The following is a 13,600-nucleotide window of genomic DNA, read 5'->3' on the forward strand; positions in this document are numbered from 1 at the left end:
CCCTGAGGAAGGGCTTGCCTTTGACAGTGTTCTGATTAAAATGGGTTTCCAGCCAAAGAAAAGGGGAGCCTCCTCCCACCTTTTCTTATACTGATGCCTTTGCATCACCGCTTAAGAAGGTCTAAGGCCACTTCCAAGTCCTTTCTCCTTGTTAGGATGTTATGAGGGCTGGGGAAAAGGGGAGGAATCCCAATAGAACCAAAACTCCCTGAGGGCAGGAATGGGCAGGAATAGCTTCTGTCTTTCTATCGCCTAAAACTTAACGTAGTGCCTGGCACACAGTAGGTGATAAGTAAATGCTTGTTAAATTAATAAATGAATAAATGAACCCTTGTTTAGGTCTAGGTTTGACTAGGTGACTGCTGGGGTCCTTTCCTATTCTGCTGTTCTGTGCAAACTCCAAGATTCCACGAGTTTATGACGCTAAGAGCCCAAGGGGCTATGATTCTATGATCCTATCTCTGACGTTATGGCACCAGGGAAACTATTTTATTTTTCGCAAATGCATTAATTTTTATGCTTTATTTATAATATATTCCTCCCATTACCAACTCACCACCACCATCCAGCAATAATTAAAACAAAAACTTCATCATAAGCATGTATGATTCATTCCCCAAATTCCCACTTTGGCCATGCCTGAAAATGTATGTCTGCTTTTTTTGGGGGGGGGGGGAGTTTGGTGGTTCAGTGGATAAAGTGCAGGCTTTAGAGTCCAGAACACCTGAGCTCAAATCCAGCCTGAAAATCTTTCTAGCTGTGTGATACTGGGCAAGTCACTTAACCTCTGCATGCCTCAGTTTCCTCATCTATAAAATGGAGATAATAAATAGCACCGATCCCCCAAGGTTGTTGTGGGGATCAAATGAGATAATATTTATAAAGCACTTTACAAATCTTAAGGCACTATGTAAGTTATTATTACATGAGGAAGCTAGGTAGTACATTGAGTAGAGTGCAGGGTCTGGAGTCAGGAAGATTTGAGTTCAAATCCAGTCTTAGTAGCTGTGTGACCCTGGGAAAATCACTTTGCCCTGTTTGCCTCAGTTTCCTCATCCGTAAAATGAGCTGGAGCAGGAAATGACAAACCACTCTAGTATCTTTGCCAAGAAAACTCCAAATGGGGTCACAAAGAGTTGGGCATGACTGAACAACGTTATTATTGCTTTGCTATTTGAAATTGCTATTAAAGTATACCATCTTAGGCCAAGCTTAAAATTCCACTGTTATTAAATAAGAGATGGAATGACAACCCAAAATGGAGTGGAAGTGTTTCCCAGTTCACATTAGGAGTGAAATCAATGAGTTGAATGGAAGAGAACCATTCTACAATTTTGGCTAGAATCCAATGTCTCTTGGTATTCTAGACTGCCTTTTGAACCTGGAGAGAGTCTTAGCAAGGAAATGGGCAATAAGAGGTAGAACTTATGGTCTTTGTTAATGAATTTGTACCCAACACCCAGCCATGTACAACCTGGCTACATTTTGGATGTACTCTGCTAAATGTAAAGTATTATGCAAATATCAGTTATTATTACTGAACACGTACCAGCCCTTCTGACTCCAGGCTCAGTATTCTATCCATCATACCACACTGCTCTGCAATCAGACTTGCATTAAATGGACTCTCAGGTACTTTCTGTCTCTAAGATTTCATGACTCCAACTAAGGAGAGGAATTGGGACCTGGGGATAATAGCTATTCCACTCTTCCAGATCCGTCCCAACCTTCAAGTTGCTTTGTACCAACCTTTTTTTTCTTTTTGCCAGTCAGCTAAATGTTGACTCGTGACCTGTTGCAGCCCATTCTTGTCTCCATCATATGGGAAACTGGAAAAATGTTGGATGTGTACTCTAAAGTAAATGAGTTCAAGGCACAGCTCTTGACATTTTTTAGCTATGTGACCCAGGGCCAGTTACATTCTCTTTCTTGTTGTCCTCAGTTCCCTCATCTTAAAATGAGGAATGACAAGACTTGTACCATAAATGTCACTGGGTAGTTCTGGGGGGAAATCCTTGTTAAGTCTCTGATTTGACCTTTGCAACATCTCTTTGTGTATGCTCTGTTCTTCCCACTCACACATCTCCTTCTCTGGTTCTGACCCACATCGTGTCTTACAACAGCCTTCTAACTAGTCAATCTGCTTTAAATGTCTCCACCCTCCAACCCATCCATCATTCAGCTGCCCAAGTGATTTTTCCCAAAGAGTAGGTATAAACATGACATCACTACTCAATAAACTCCAGTGACTTGTTATAGTTTGGTGTTGTTTGTCCTTTTGAGGAGGACCAATGACGTCATAAGGGTGATGTCTTGACTTGTGCATGAATTGGATTTAAGTGAGGCAGCCCTGTTCGAAGTCATCAGCCTTACTCTCTCCTCTAGAGTCATTAAAGTCCAGAGTCAAGACAAAAGTCAAGACAACTGTGGATGGATCCCTATTGCCTCCAGGATCAAATATAAGGTACTTTTTTTTGCATTTCAAACTCAGTCTGGCTGGCCCCATCCTACCTTTATCCTCATTTTACATTCTTTTCCCCTCCATGTCCTCTAAGATCTAACTATGCTGCCTACTTACAGGTTCTCTCATCCAGACATTCTGCTTCCTAGTTCCCTGGCTTTCTTTGAGTCTCAGCTAAAAGTCCCACCTTGTGCCAGAAGTCTCTCCCAATCCTACTTAATCTTAGTGCCGTCCCTCCAGGATTACTGCCAATTTGTCCCATGAATATATTGTTTGCGTATAGTTGTTTACATGTTGTTTCCCTCATTAGACTGTGAACACCTTGATCAAAAGAACTGCATCCTCAATGCTTAGCACATTGCTTGGCACACAGTAGGTGCTTAATAAATGCAAGTTGACTGACTCCATCTCCTTGCCTTTGTGTTGCTTGTCTTTATGCCTGGAATTCTTTCCCTTCTCACCTCTGCCTCTTAGAGTCTTGGCTTCCTTTGAGACTCAGTTAAAATCTCACTTTCTCCAGGAAATCTGGCCCCATCTTCCCAGCATCTAGAATCTCCTTCCCCTTTGAAATTTCCCACCATCTACTCCGCATGGATCATGCATAGGTCTAGTTATTTACATGGTGTCTTTCCCATTAGAATGTAAGCTTCTTGAGGGCAAGGACAACAAGCAAGTCAATTTATTTTTGTATCCCCAGTATTTAGCACAGTGCCTGATACACAGTAAGGATTTAATAGATACTGATTGAATAACTCATAAAATGTCAAGAAATATGAGGCATAGAAAATAAAGTAGAGGGGAAAGGGCAAAAGAATTTGGAGTCAGAGAGGATGGGCTCAAATCCTGGCACTGCCTGCTATTTATTAGGTGTGGAGCACATTACTTCTCCTTTGAGCTTTAGTTTCCTCATCTGGAAAATGGGAACAACATTTATATTCTCTCCTGCATTTCACAGAATTGCTATAAAGGGAACAAAAGAAACCTCATCTCTGTAAATCTTAAGGTACAAAATTTGAACTATTCCTACGAATTACTGTCTTCTTGCTGGAGGAAGCCTTTGGATGTAGTAAAAAAAAAAAAAGACTAAAAACTAAGACTAATTCCAGGGGACCTGGAATTAAATACTGGCCTGACCATTATTATACTATTTAATATTTGGCTTCTATGGCCTCAGCTTAAAAACAAGGGTCTGTATGTATCTCTAAGATTCCTTCCCATTTTAACAATGGTAAGAGCTACCTTTGAGATAGGCTGAGTAGGTGTAATTATCCCCATTTGCCAGATGAGGTAAATAAAATAAAGAAAATTGATCTCTTTGTGGTCATAGAGCAATTTAGGGGCAGAAAAGCTGGAGGGGGCTTGAGTGAATATCTAGTATGGTCACTTGATTCTGACAGAGGAGGGAAGTGAAGGCTCAGAGGGGATTCACTGATGTTAGCAGATAGGAGTCCAGCCCAGGTCTTTGAACTCTAGATCCGGGGTGTCTTCTATATCCTCCTATCTGTTGGCTCCTCTTACGATTTACTCCTTTAAGAAACAGCAAAGGATGCTCAGGTGGGCGAGCAGACCGGCTATGCCCTTGGAGATCTACCCTTCCCTTCCTTTCATTACCCCCACTCCCACCTCACACTCATTTACAGCGTAGTTGCTGCCCTCACCCCCTCCTTTTCTCTCTGGTTTGTGGTTGGTAAGAAGGAAGCTGCAGCCACATCCCCACTGCATGATGCCTCCACATCCCATGGTATTGATTTCTGGGTTTATGAGGGTGACAGGGTCATATTTTTAAATTGTATTATTACATTTTTATGGTCTGTATACTTAATAGGTGTCCTCCACCAACTGGCTAGGTCTCAGGATTTATACGTTAAACAAAACTGTTTATTTGTTTCATATTGATAAAGGTATGTTGTCAACATCGCTTTTGGTTTAAAGAATGTAGAGTTCTCTGGGCAGGTTTGAGGAGAAAAGAGGCCAACGTCCTCAGCAGGACCACTGCCCCTAGGAATTGGGATGGGGACTGGACATGGGATTTCTTTGGCACTGGAAACTCCCAGAGGAAGAAGCTCCCTCTACCAATACAGGTTAACACCTTCTTGGCAACTTCTTATCTTAGAAATTGACTTCAAGCACTGAAAAGTTAAGTCAACATGCCTTGGGGTGTCAGAGCAAGTATGTGTTGGAATTAGGACTTGACCCCAAGCTTGCCTGGCTCTGAGTCCAGCTTGCTATCCATCATACCACACTGTCTCTAACAGCCCCCAAAATAACTCCTCTACTGGGCTGCTGCAATGTCTGGGATTCTATCTTTATGGTTTCATTCTTTTCAGCCTTGTAGGAAGGATAGCATGACAGGCCAGAAAAAGTCCTAGATCTGGAACAATTAGACCTAGGTTTAAAATTTGGCTTGGCTGCTTACAATGTGAATGATCAATGCATAAACCATTTCTCCATCATGGGCTTCACCTGTTTTCACTGTAAAATGAAAGAGGCTGAGCTACTTCAAACTCTCCTCTTCCTTTCTGAAGCTTTTCCTGGTTTCCTGAGTCACCAGTAATTGATCCTTCTACAATTTTTCTTGAATTACATGTAATAGGGGGTGGGATCTTTACAACTTGGGTGCCAGGGTATCCTTGTCCATCACCAGGGTATCCTTTCATGCAGTAGATAGAGTGTTGGGGCTAGAGTCAAGAAGGCTTTGGTTCAAATCTGGCCTCATACACTGGCTATGTGACCATGGCGAAGTCACTTAACCTTGGTTGCCTTGGGCTCCTCATCTGTAAAATGGGGATAATAATTGTACCTTTCTCCCAGGATTATAAAGCACTTAGCTATATAAAAGTTAGCTGATATCATCAGCCTTTTTACTCCCCCATTATTTCCTCATAATTCCTGAATGCTTATAAGAATTTGAGAGTCATTTTTCTGGCTAGACAATGGTCATCACAAAAGCATGATAAGAGTTCAAAGATTTTGAGTGTTTATCTTCTTAAAATCTTAAAGAAACTTAGTAAGAAGTATTAAGTTCTGTGTACATGTATATGTGTGTTGTGTGCAGGGAAGACGAAACTGACATTCACTCATTTTAACTCAGCTAGGTGTAAGGACTTAGGATCTTCCATGGGTAGATATGAGTCAAAGAAGTATTCCAAATGTCTGAGTAGGTTGTGTATGTCTGTGTGCATGTGGTTTATCTGTAAGAAAGAGTGAACTCTTAAGAAATGGTGGCTGTGGGATTATTTTACAACATTGTTGAAGATGGGTTGACTAGCCAAAGATACACGTCCTGGGAATTCTCACTCTCAAAGATGGATAACACTTTCCTGAAGTAGGAAGAGAGGAGAGCCTTCATGAATTAGACCTAAGAAGCCAACAGCGTAGCAGCATAACAGAGGAGACTCTCAGGAGAGAATAACAGCAGAGAGCAGTTAAAATAGATATTAGTTACAACAGTGAGGCAAGAGAATGGCCAGGTTCTTAGCCTCAATGGGAGGAGATATGAGGGGCAGAGCCACAAAGTATCAGTGTCCTCCCAGAGCAGTGCTGGAGACAGCTCAAACCAGCTTGGGAGAACCAGTGGCTAAATTTTAGTGTGAGCATTTATACCTTGGAAATTAGCAAACACCACAAATCAGGGCTCAATTTATTGCTTTGTTGATTGTCTAAACTGATGGGAAAACACTAATATTTAATTTTAAACAGAAAAGTGTGTTGAGTGTACTTTTTTTGTCTAAAGATCTGCTTGTTAAACATTTATCAGCACACTCTCCTGACAGGCCATAGCATTAGGTTTTAGGAGGCAGAAGCTTGGAGACTTAGGAATGTTCATATACTAGGAGCATGAAGATTTGAGAAAGAATCCATTAAATGAGTTTCTCCTACTGTATACATAGCTATTCTGTCTCAATTAAATGCTTTGCTATTTTATTTAAAGTTCTAATCTGGTCTATTGGTAAAGGTTGTATTAAATGGGAGAAAAGAGGTATAATTTTAATTGTGCTGTTAAGGAATTTATTTCATTTACTTATGTTGTATTTCCCTATCCTACTCCCTAACATAAGTAAAAGGAAAGTTCCTTGAAGTCAGAGAATATTTTTTTTAAATTTGTATCCTTAGCATTTAGGAAATGTGATAGAGAATAAAATTCTGGGCATGGCGTTAGGAAGGCCCAGGTTCAGACATATCAGATATAACCTTATCAAGTCATATAATCTCTGTGTGCCTCAGATAACTCCATAGAATACATATGCCAAGTCATAGATGGATTGAGATCTATGTTGGCTGAACAAATTTACACATAGAGAATTTCTACCATACTTAGGAATCACAATCACTTTTCATGTTCATGTATCTCCTGTGTTTATCATAATGGCTGACACATGGACAGTATTGAACAAACGTTTGTGGATTCCAACTCAAATTCCTCTTGTTCAGTTGTTTCAGTCACGTCCAACTCTTCGTGACTCCATTTGGGATTTTCTTGGCAAAGATGCTAGAGTGGTTTGCCGTAATCAGAAAATTCCTATTATTCTACTAAAATGCTAATTCCTCTCCTTGGCATATAGATGATCCTGGGTTCTCAAAGGCCATGTCAGGGGAAAATAAGGCGCTCACCAACCTAGAAATAGGCCCATGGATGGGATACTTGTCTCTTGCTTGAGGTTTAGCCCAGTCAAGGTTGGAGTGGATCAATAGCAAAGGGTTAACCTTCTGGTTAAAAAAAAATTGGGTAGGGAGTTTTTGAGGGTCACAACTCACAGAATAAGTGCCATGTTGTGGAAAGAACACTAGACTTGCAGCTACACAGATTGAATTCAAATCTTAAAGCTGCTACTCATTAATTGTGTGACTTTGGGAAATGGCTTATCTTTTCTGTGTTTCGATTCCCTCAGGTATGCCATTTGGAGGTTGTACTATGTGATCTAAGGTCCCTCTCTAACTTTGAAATCAACCATCTATTGAAGTATTAAAAGGGATGTGATTTGTCCAAAGTCAAACTACTATAAAATAACTCAGATGAGATTCTCACCCAGACTGTGTGACTCCAGTAAAGCATGTTGTTTGCTCTGTTGGAGTTTACAGTCTAACATAGCATTTATACAATGGACTTCAGGCTAATTTACCCAAACCCAAAAGCAAGAATTAAAGATGAGGCTGAATGTTTTGGATAAAATAAATAACAGAGTCAAGATTTGAATCCAGGTCCTTGAATACCAAAGTGAGATCCTTTTCAATATTCCACATCTATGCTGTGATGATCAAATGAGACATTAAACATGACAGAAACAGGTCAGCTGATCTAATCCTGTTCTTTGGATTACACTGTCATATTAATGTACTCCTATTTTTCCAGAGCAACTTCCCATGTCTTCCAGAAATAATTATATACATATATGAAATATATGCTATATAGCCAAGTCTGGATGGGGAATTTAGAGAAAGTATAGCTCAATTCCATCCTCAAAATTAGCATGTTCATGGAAAAAGAGGTGATTCCATAGAGTTAAGGATTTAGGGGACTGGGGATGGATAATAACTTAGCCAATGAATATCAGAGCAAGAAGGGGCCTTAGAACAGAGAATGTCAGAAGAGGGAGGGACCTTAGAACAGGTAATGTCAGAGCAGGGAAGGAATCTTACAAGAGAGAATGTCAGGACTTGGGTAGGGGAAAGGGAGAGGTCTTAGAACAGAGAATGCCTGAGCTGGGAGGGAACTTGGAGATCATCATGTCCCAGCCCTCATCATAAGGAAGGGATACCTTAGGCTAACAGAGGGATAATTACTCATAAAGGTCTCTGGTGAGTGGGTGACTGAGTCAGGACTCAGACCTAGTAAGTACCTTCTGACTCTTCATCTGTCACTTTCTTTCCTACACCTTAATAGCACACATGCTCCTTTTGTTGTCATTTCCAGAAGACTGTGAGAAAGGATCCATATTTGATAGTAAGTCGACTAGCAATAATGTCTTATGTTACTATCAAGCACTGAAGCCCTTTTGGTAAGTAGGATGGGGCAGTAGCAACATCACCAAATGAGGAATTGGCTGATGTATGTTCAAGCACCAGCTCCTCAAATAACCAGCTGGGTGACTTTGGGCCAGTAGGTCATTCTCTCTGGGCTTCAGCTTATCTGCAAAATAAGAGGGCTTTCATTACTGAGGCCCAAAGGTGTTTGACCTCAGGTCAGCTCTCAGCTTCTTGTCCCCATTTCTCAAATGAGGTTGAGATGGGATGAAGTTACTTGTCCGAGGTCACAAAGCTAGTAGGCAGTGAGGCTTAGACTTGCACCTAGTCCTTCTCGCTCAAAGTCCAAAGCTAATTCCACTATGCCATGCTACCCTAGTGTTAATTGGTGCCAACTAATTAGACAAAGATAGTTAGTGATCCCTCAAAAGCAATAAGCTTTCGGTGCTTTGTTTTAATGTTATAATAATTACCGCCATTCTCCAAAGTGCTTCAGTCTTTTAACAAGAAAAACCTAGGTGAGACCTCTCTCCCCAGCAAAAGCAGAGCAGTAAACTCAGGAAGGCCCCACTGTGTGCCCAGCATGGCATGCCTGAGGCTCTTGAACATACCCCCAAATGCCTTAGAATTTAGAACTAGAATTTAGAGTAGTTGTCTAGAAAAAAGAAAAACTAGAACAAAACACCTCCAGTTAACTGGTCCTAGGATCTTTTTGCAATGTCTGAGTGTAGGGGCAGCTAGGTGGTGCAGTGGATAGAGCACCAGCCCTGAAGTCAGGGGGACCTGAGTTCAAATCCGGCCTCAGACCAAGCACTTGACACCTACTAGCTGTGTGACCCTGGGCAAGTCACAATGTCTGAGTGTAGACTATTTTTGCTCCTGCCTATCCCTTGTCCTGGATGGTAGCCTTTAATTTGTTTTTTTGCAATACCCTCTCCTTGCTCATTGCTAATTGGTACCCACTTGCCTGTGCCCTCTGAGATGGGGAACCAAGATGGTGAGCCTGAGGGATACTCCCCTTTGTCCCTCCTTATAAAACCTCTGGTCTTCTTTTGCCTCCCTGAAGCCCTATTGTGGAGGCATGTGCCTATGTGTGTCTACACTGAAGTAAGAAGAATGATAGAAAACGAACACTATCTGGATGCCTAGTCTAAAGGTGAGGCTTTTTGATGGCTCATTGATCCCTGTCCTCCTCTTGTTGGGGGTGAGATCTTACCTAGGTCTACCCAGATCTCCTCTCCCTCTTTCTCATTTGATTGAGTTATGGAGCTATCCTGGAATTTTGGCATTCCATCTTTGTCTCTGGGATGATGATGCTTTCTATATAACACTGAATCTTTTTCTTTTGCCAACCCCTCATGATCCACCCACAGGTACAGTGGAATGAGGGACCTGGGTTCAAATCCCACTTCTGATGGTTACTATTGATCTTAAGTAAATCACTTCACTGTCCTGGCCTCAGTTTCTTCATCTGTAAAATGAGGGGTTTGATGATTTATATGTACTCTCCAGTCTCTAGGTCTATGAGCTTCTGAGTTTGGTGACCTGAGTATAAATACCACCTCTAATGATTATTACCTAGGTTATGATGGGCAAGTCATTCTATCTTCTTCAGGCACAGTTTTTGTATCTGTAAAATGTTGGACTTGGAAGACATTGGAAGTTTCTGGGTTCTTTTCTAACTCTAGATTTCTGTTCCTCTGTGAACCCAAAGTCCCCATTATATCTTAATGCAGAACAACTTGTTCTAGTAGTGAACTAGTTCCTAGCTATGCTGCTGTCTCTAACCATGGTGCTGACCCCTAACAGAAGGAAGCCCAAAAATAGGAGCTGGGTCCATTTTCAAGATTTAGTGTCAAAATTTTTGTGATGAGGTGAGTGGATGAAAGTCATTAGTTGCTACCATAGCAGAAAGCCTATTGGATGCTTCCTATCTAATAAAGGCCTTGATGCCTTCAGTTCTGTTCATTTGCTTGCACAGAACCCCACTTACAGAATAGTTATCACCACCAGCTGTACCTCTCATCCTCCCCCAACTGAAATGGTCCCCACTTTTAGATAGTTCAACATCAAAAGAGGCATTGATGATTTTTTTTGCCACTGCACCCCAAGTACCATAGAACTTTTCCATTTCATATGAAGCTGAAACCTTCCCTATGTGTTGTCTGCCCCACCCACTTCCACATTAGAATGGGAGCTCCTGGAGAGCAGAGACTATCTTCCTTTTCTATCTGTCTCAACAGAACCTAAGACAATGCTCTGCACCAGTAAACACTTACAAATGTTTTATTCATTCATCAGGCTAGAGAGGAAGCTAAATAACTATGAGAACCAGCCACATCTTAGAATAGTGCATACAAAATATCAACATCCCATATGTGGATCCTCTTCCTTCATTGGACAAGTGAACAAGCTGTGTTCAGAGAAGGAGCAGGGATGACCATGGTCCTACCAAAAATGTACAGCAGAGGAGCAGCTAGGTGGCACAGTGGATAGAGCACCAACCCTGCAGCCAGGAGCACCTGAGTTCAAATCTAGCCTCAAGACACTTGACATTTACTAGCTGTGTGACCCCAGGCAAGTCATTTAACCCTGACTGTCTTGCAAAAGAACAAACAACCAAACAAACCAAAAAAAAGGGAGGCAACTAAGTGGAGCAGTGAATAGAGTTCCAGCTCTGGAGTCAGGAGGACCTGAGTTCAAATCTGACCTCTGATACTTGATACTTACTAGCTGTGTGACCCTGAGCAAGTCACTTAACCCCATTGCCTAGCCCCCTCAAAATGTACAGCAGAGATGAAGCTATATCCCAGAGCTTCTTACACCTGGTCCAGCACACTTTTAATCACTCTTTCTCATCCAGGTAGGGAAAGGAAGACCCAGAGCAATAATTCCTTTTACATCATTCACTGGAGAGGATAATTTTGAAGCCAGAAACTCACCCAGCCCCCATCTGCTATGGCCCAGTGGAAACTCCATGGAAACCAAAGAGAGAAGTTCTACCTGACCAAAGGGGTCAAAAGGAGGCTTAAAAGAGAACAAAACGTAATTAATAACCATCAGCTATAGATTTTGTTGAGGGGAATGTCAAGACTTATTGATCGAAGAGGAAACACTGATTCCTGCAAAGTGTCCTGTCTTCTCTGGGTCAATGCATCTTGATATACAAAGACACCAGGAACAGTTACAAGCGCTGGGAATATCTTAATCAAAAGGAGCTGAATAGCCCTCTTCTCTTCAGAAAGAAACTTCTAGAAGACCTAAAGAGATTGAGATTCAGGATTAATATCATTAACTTCCACTTCTATGTAGCTCTATGAGATATTCAAAGGGCTTCTTTTGCAATGACTCTGTGAAGAAGGTAGTGCAGGTATTAAGTGTGCCCATTGTACAAATACTGAAGCTGAAGCTTAAATACTCTGGCCACATATTGAGAAGATGGTACTTATTAAAAAAGACCTTGATGTTGAGAAAGATTGAAAATAAAAGGAGAAGATGATGACAGAGAAGGAGATGGATGGAGTGTCATGGAAGCAACAAACATGAGCTTGGACAGACTTTGGGAGATAGTGGAGGATGGAAGGGCCTGGCATGCTATGGAGAGTCAGCAAGACTGAATGACTATACTACAACAACATGGCACAGGTTCAGAGTAGTTATTCAGAACAAGCGATGACAATAACAAACACAAATAAATGAACAAACAAGAAATATTTCCATGGTGCTTTCAGGCTTGAACAGTACTTTTCTCCAATAGCGCCGTCATGTAGATAAAGAATGTTGGACTCTGAGGATGCTTGACTGAAAGGCAATCAGCTCCATGAAAGGAAAACGGGGTTTGTAGATATCCTTGCTGGTACTTACTCCCTGTGGTGTAAAGAAGTGTTCAGACATTCTCTCAATAGTCCTGATTAGTTTGAGGGTTGGTGGTGTGACATCGAGCTCTGGGTGCCACATTAGAGGAAGGGCATTGATAAGCTTGAGAAAATACAAAGAGGGGTAACCAGGATGGTGAAGGGACTCAAGTACATGCCAGGAGAGAATGAGTTAAAGGAAGCGGAGATGCTGAATCTGGAGAAGAAAAGAACTAATAACAGCATGATGACTGTTTTCAAGTGCTCAAAAGTTTGTCATGTGGAGGAGAGGTGAGATGTGTTCTTTTTGGTCCCAAAGAGAACATGCTCTGGAACCACAAGAACTGGGTTGAGATACAACTTTGGACACTTACTAACTATGTAACCCTGGGCAAATCACTTATCTTATCTGCGCCTCAGTTTCCTTGTCTTCAAAATGAAGGGGTTGGACTCTGATGATCCCTCGGATCCCATCCAACTCTCCATAGATGATGCTATGATTATTTTCATTTTACAGATGAAAAACTGAGGCTCAGAAAGGTTGAGAAACAAACAGTGAAAAAGAGAGTTCATACTTGAACCACAGAGGTGTAGAATCCCACAATTTAAGAGCTGAAAGGTATCTGACTTAAATCTTCCATTTGTAGACTTAGGACAATCCACATTGGAAACCCAGGTGACCTAGCCCCTCCAACCAGCCCTGGACCAGGAGCTGTCCCAGCCTGCTGCCCTACCTCAGGGAATGCATCATAATAGCAACAAGCTGGCATTTTAGATACACTCAAAGATTTGCAAAATGTGTATATAAACACACATACATACACACATATAAATACATATACATATATATATATGAGATTATATATACACATGTGTATATATAATCTCATTTGTTCCTTATTATAACCCTGGGAGGCAGATGCACTCCCCCCATCATTCTAAGATTAAGGAACTTAATCCGGAATGCTCCATTGGAGGATGAGTTTTGCAAAGGAAATTATTTTAAGGGCTTTTTCCCAGCATGTATGGGGGCTCAGCCCTAGTTGCCTCTCCCCTTCCATCAGAGCTGAGGACTAGCTGGAGCTCTCCCTGCAGCCTCATTATGCAAATAGGGCCTGTTCTAGACGAGCCTGAGCACAGAATATGTAAATTTATGGCAGTCATGTTGGAAGCTGCTTAAGACAGAAGATTTCTCAATGATGAAATTAAATTTTCTGGAAGGAGGCTTTCCAAGCCTGTCTTTGGGGCTACATTGGGTATTGTTCTCTGGACTCCAAAATGCTGCCTTGAGAAGGGCTTATATGAATTACAGACACTCAAGGCT

At 41.5% G+C, this 13,600-nt stretch overlaps 1 long non-coding RNA gene across 1 annotated transcript in view; it reads left to right on the forward strand.

Annotated features, from left to right (window-relative positions):
• The first annotated feature begins 9,489 nt into the window (after positions 1-9,489).
• Positions 9,490-13,600, forward strand: part of LOC114045201 — a 7,123-nt gene continuing 3,012 nt past the window's right edge. Inside the window, exon 1 of the long non-coding RNA XR_003569350.1 lies at positions 9,490-9,578. This is a non-coding gene — a long non-coding RNA (uncharacterized LOC114045201). The remainder of the gene's footprint in view (positions 9,579-13,600) is intronic.

This window comes from Vombatus ursinus, unplaced genomic scaffold (genome assembly GCF_900497805.2).
Source record: "Vombatus ursinus unplaced genomic scaffold, bare-nosed wombat genome assembly UNPS02001287.1, whole genome shotgun sequence".
Classification (NCBI taxonomy): Eukaryota; Metazoa; Chordata; class Mammalia; order Diprotodontia; family Vombatidae; genus Vombatus; species Vombatus ursinus.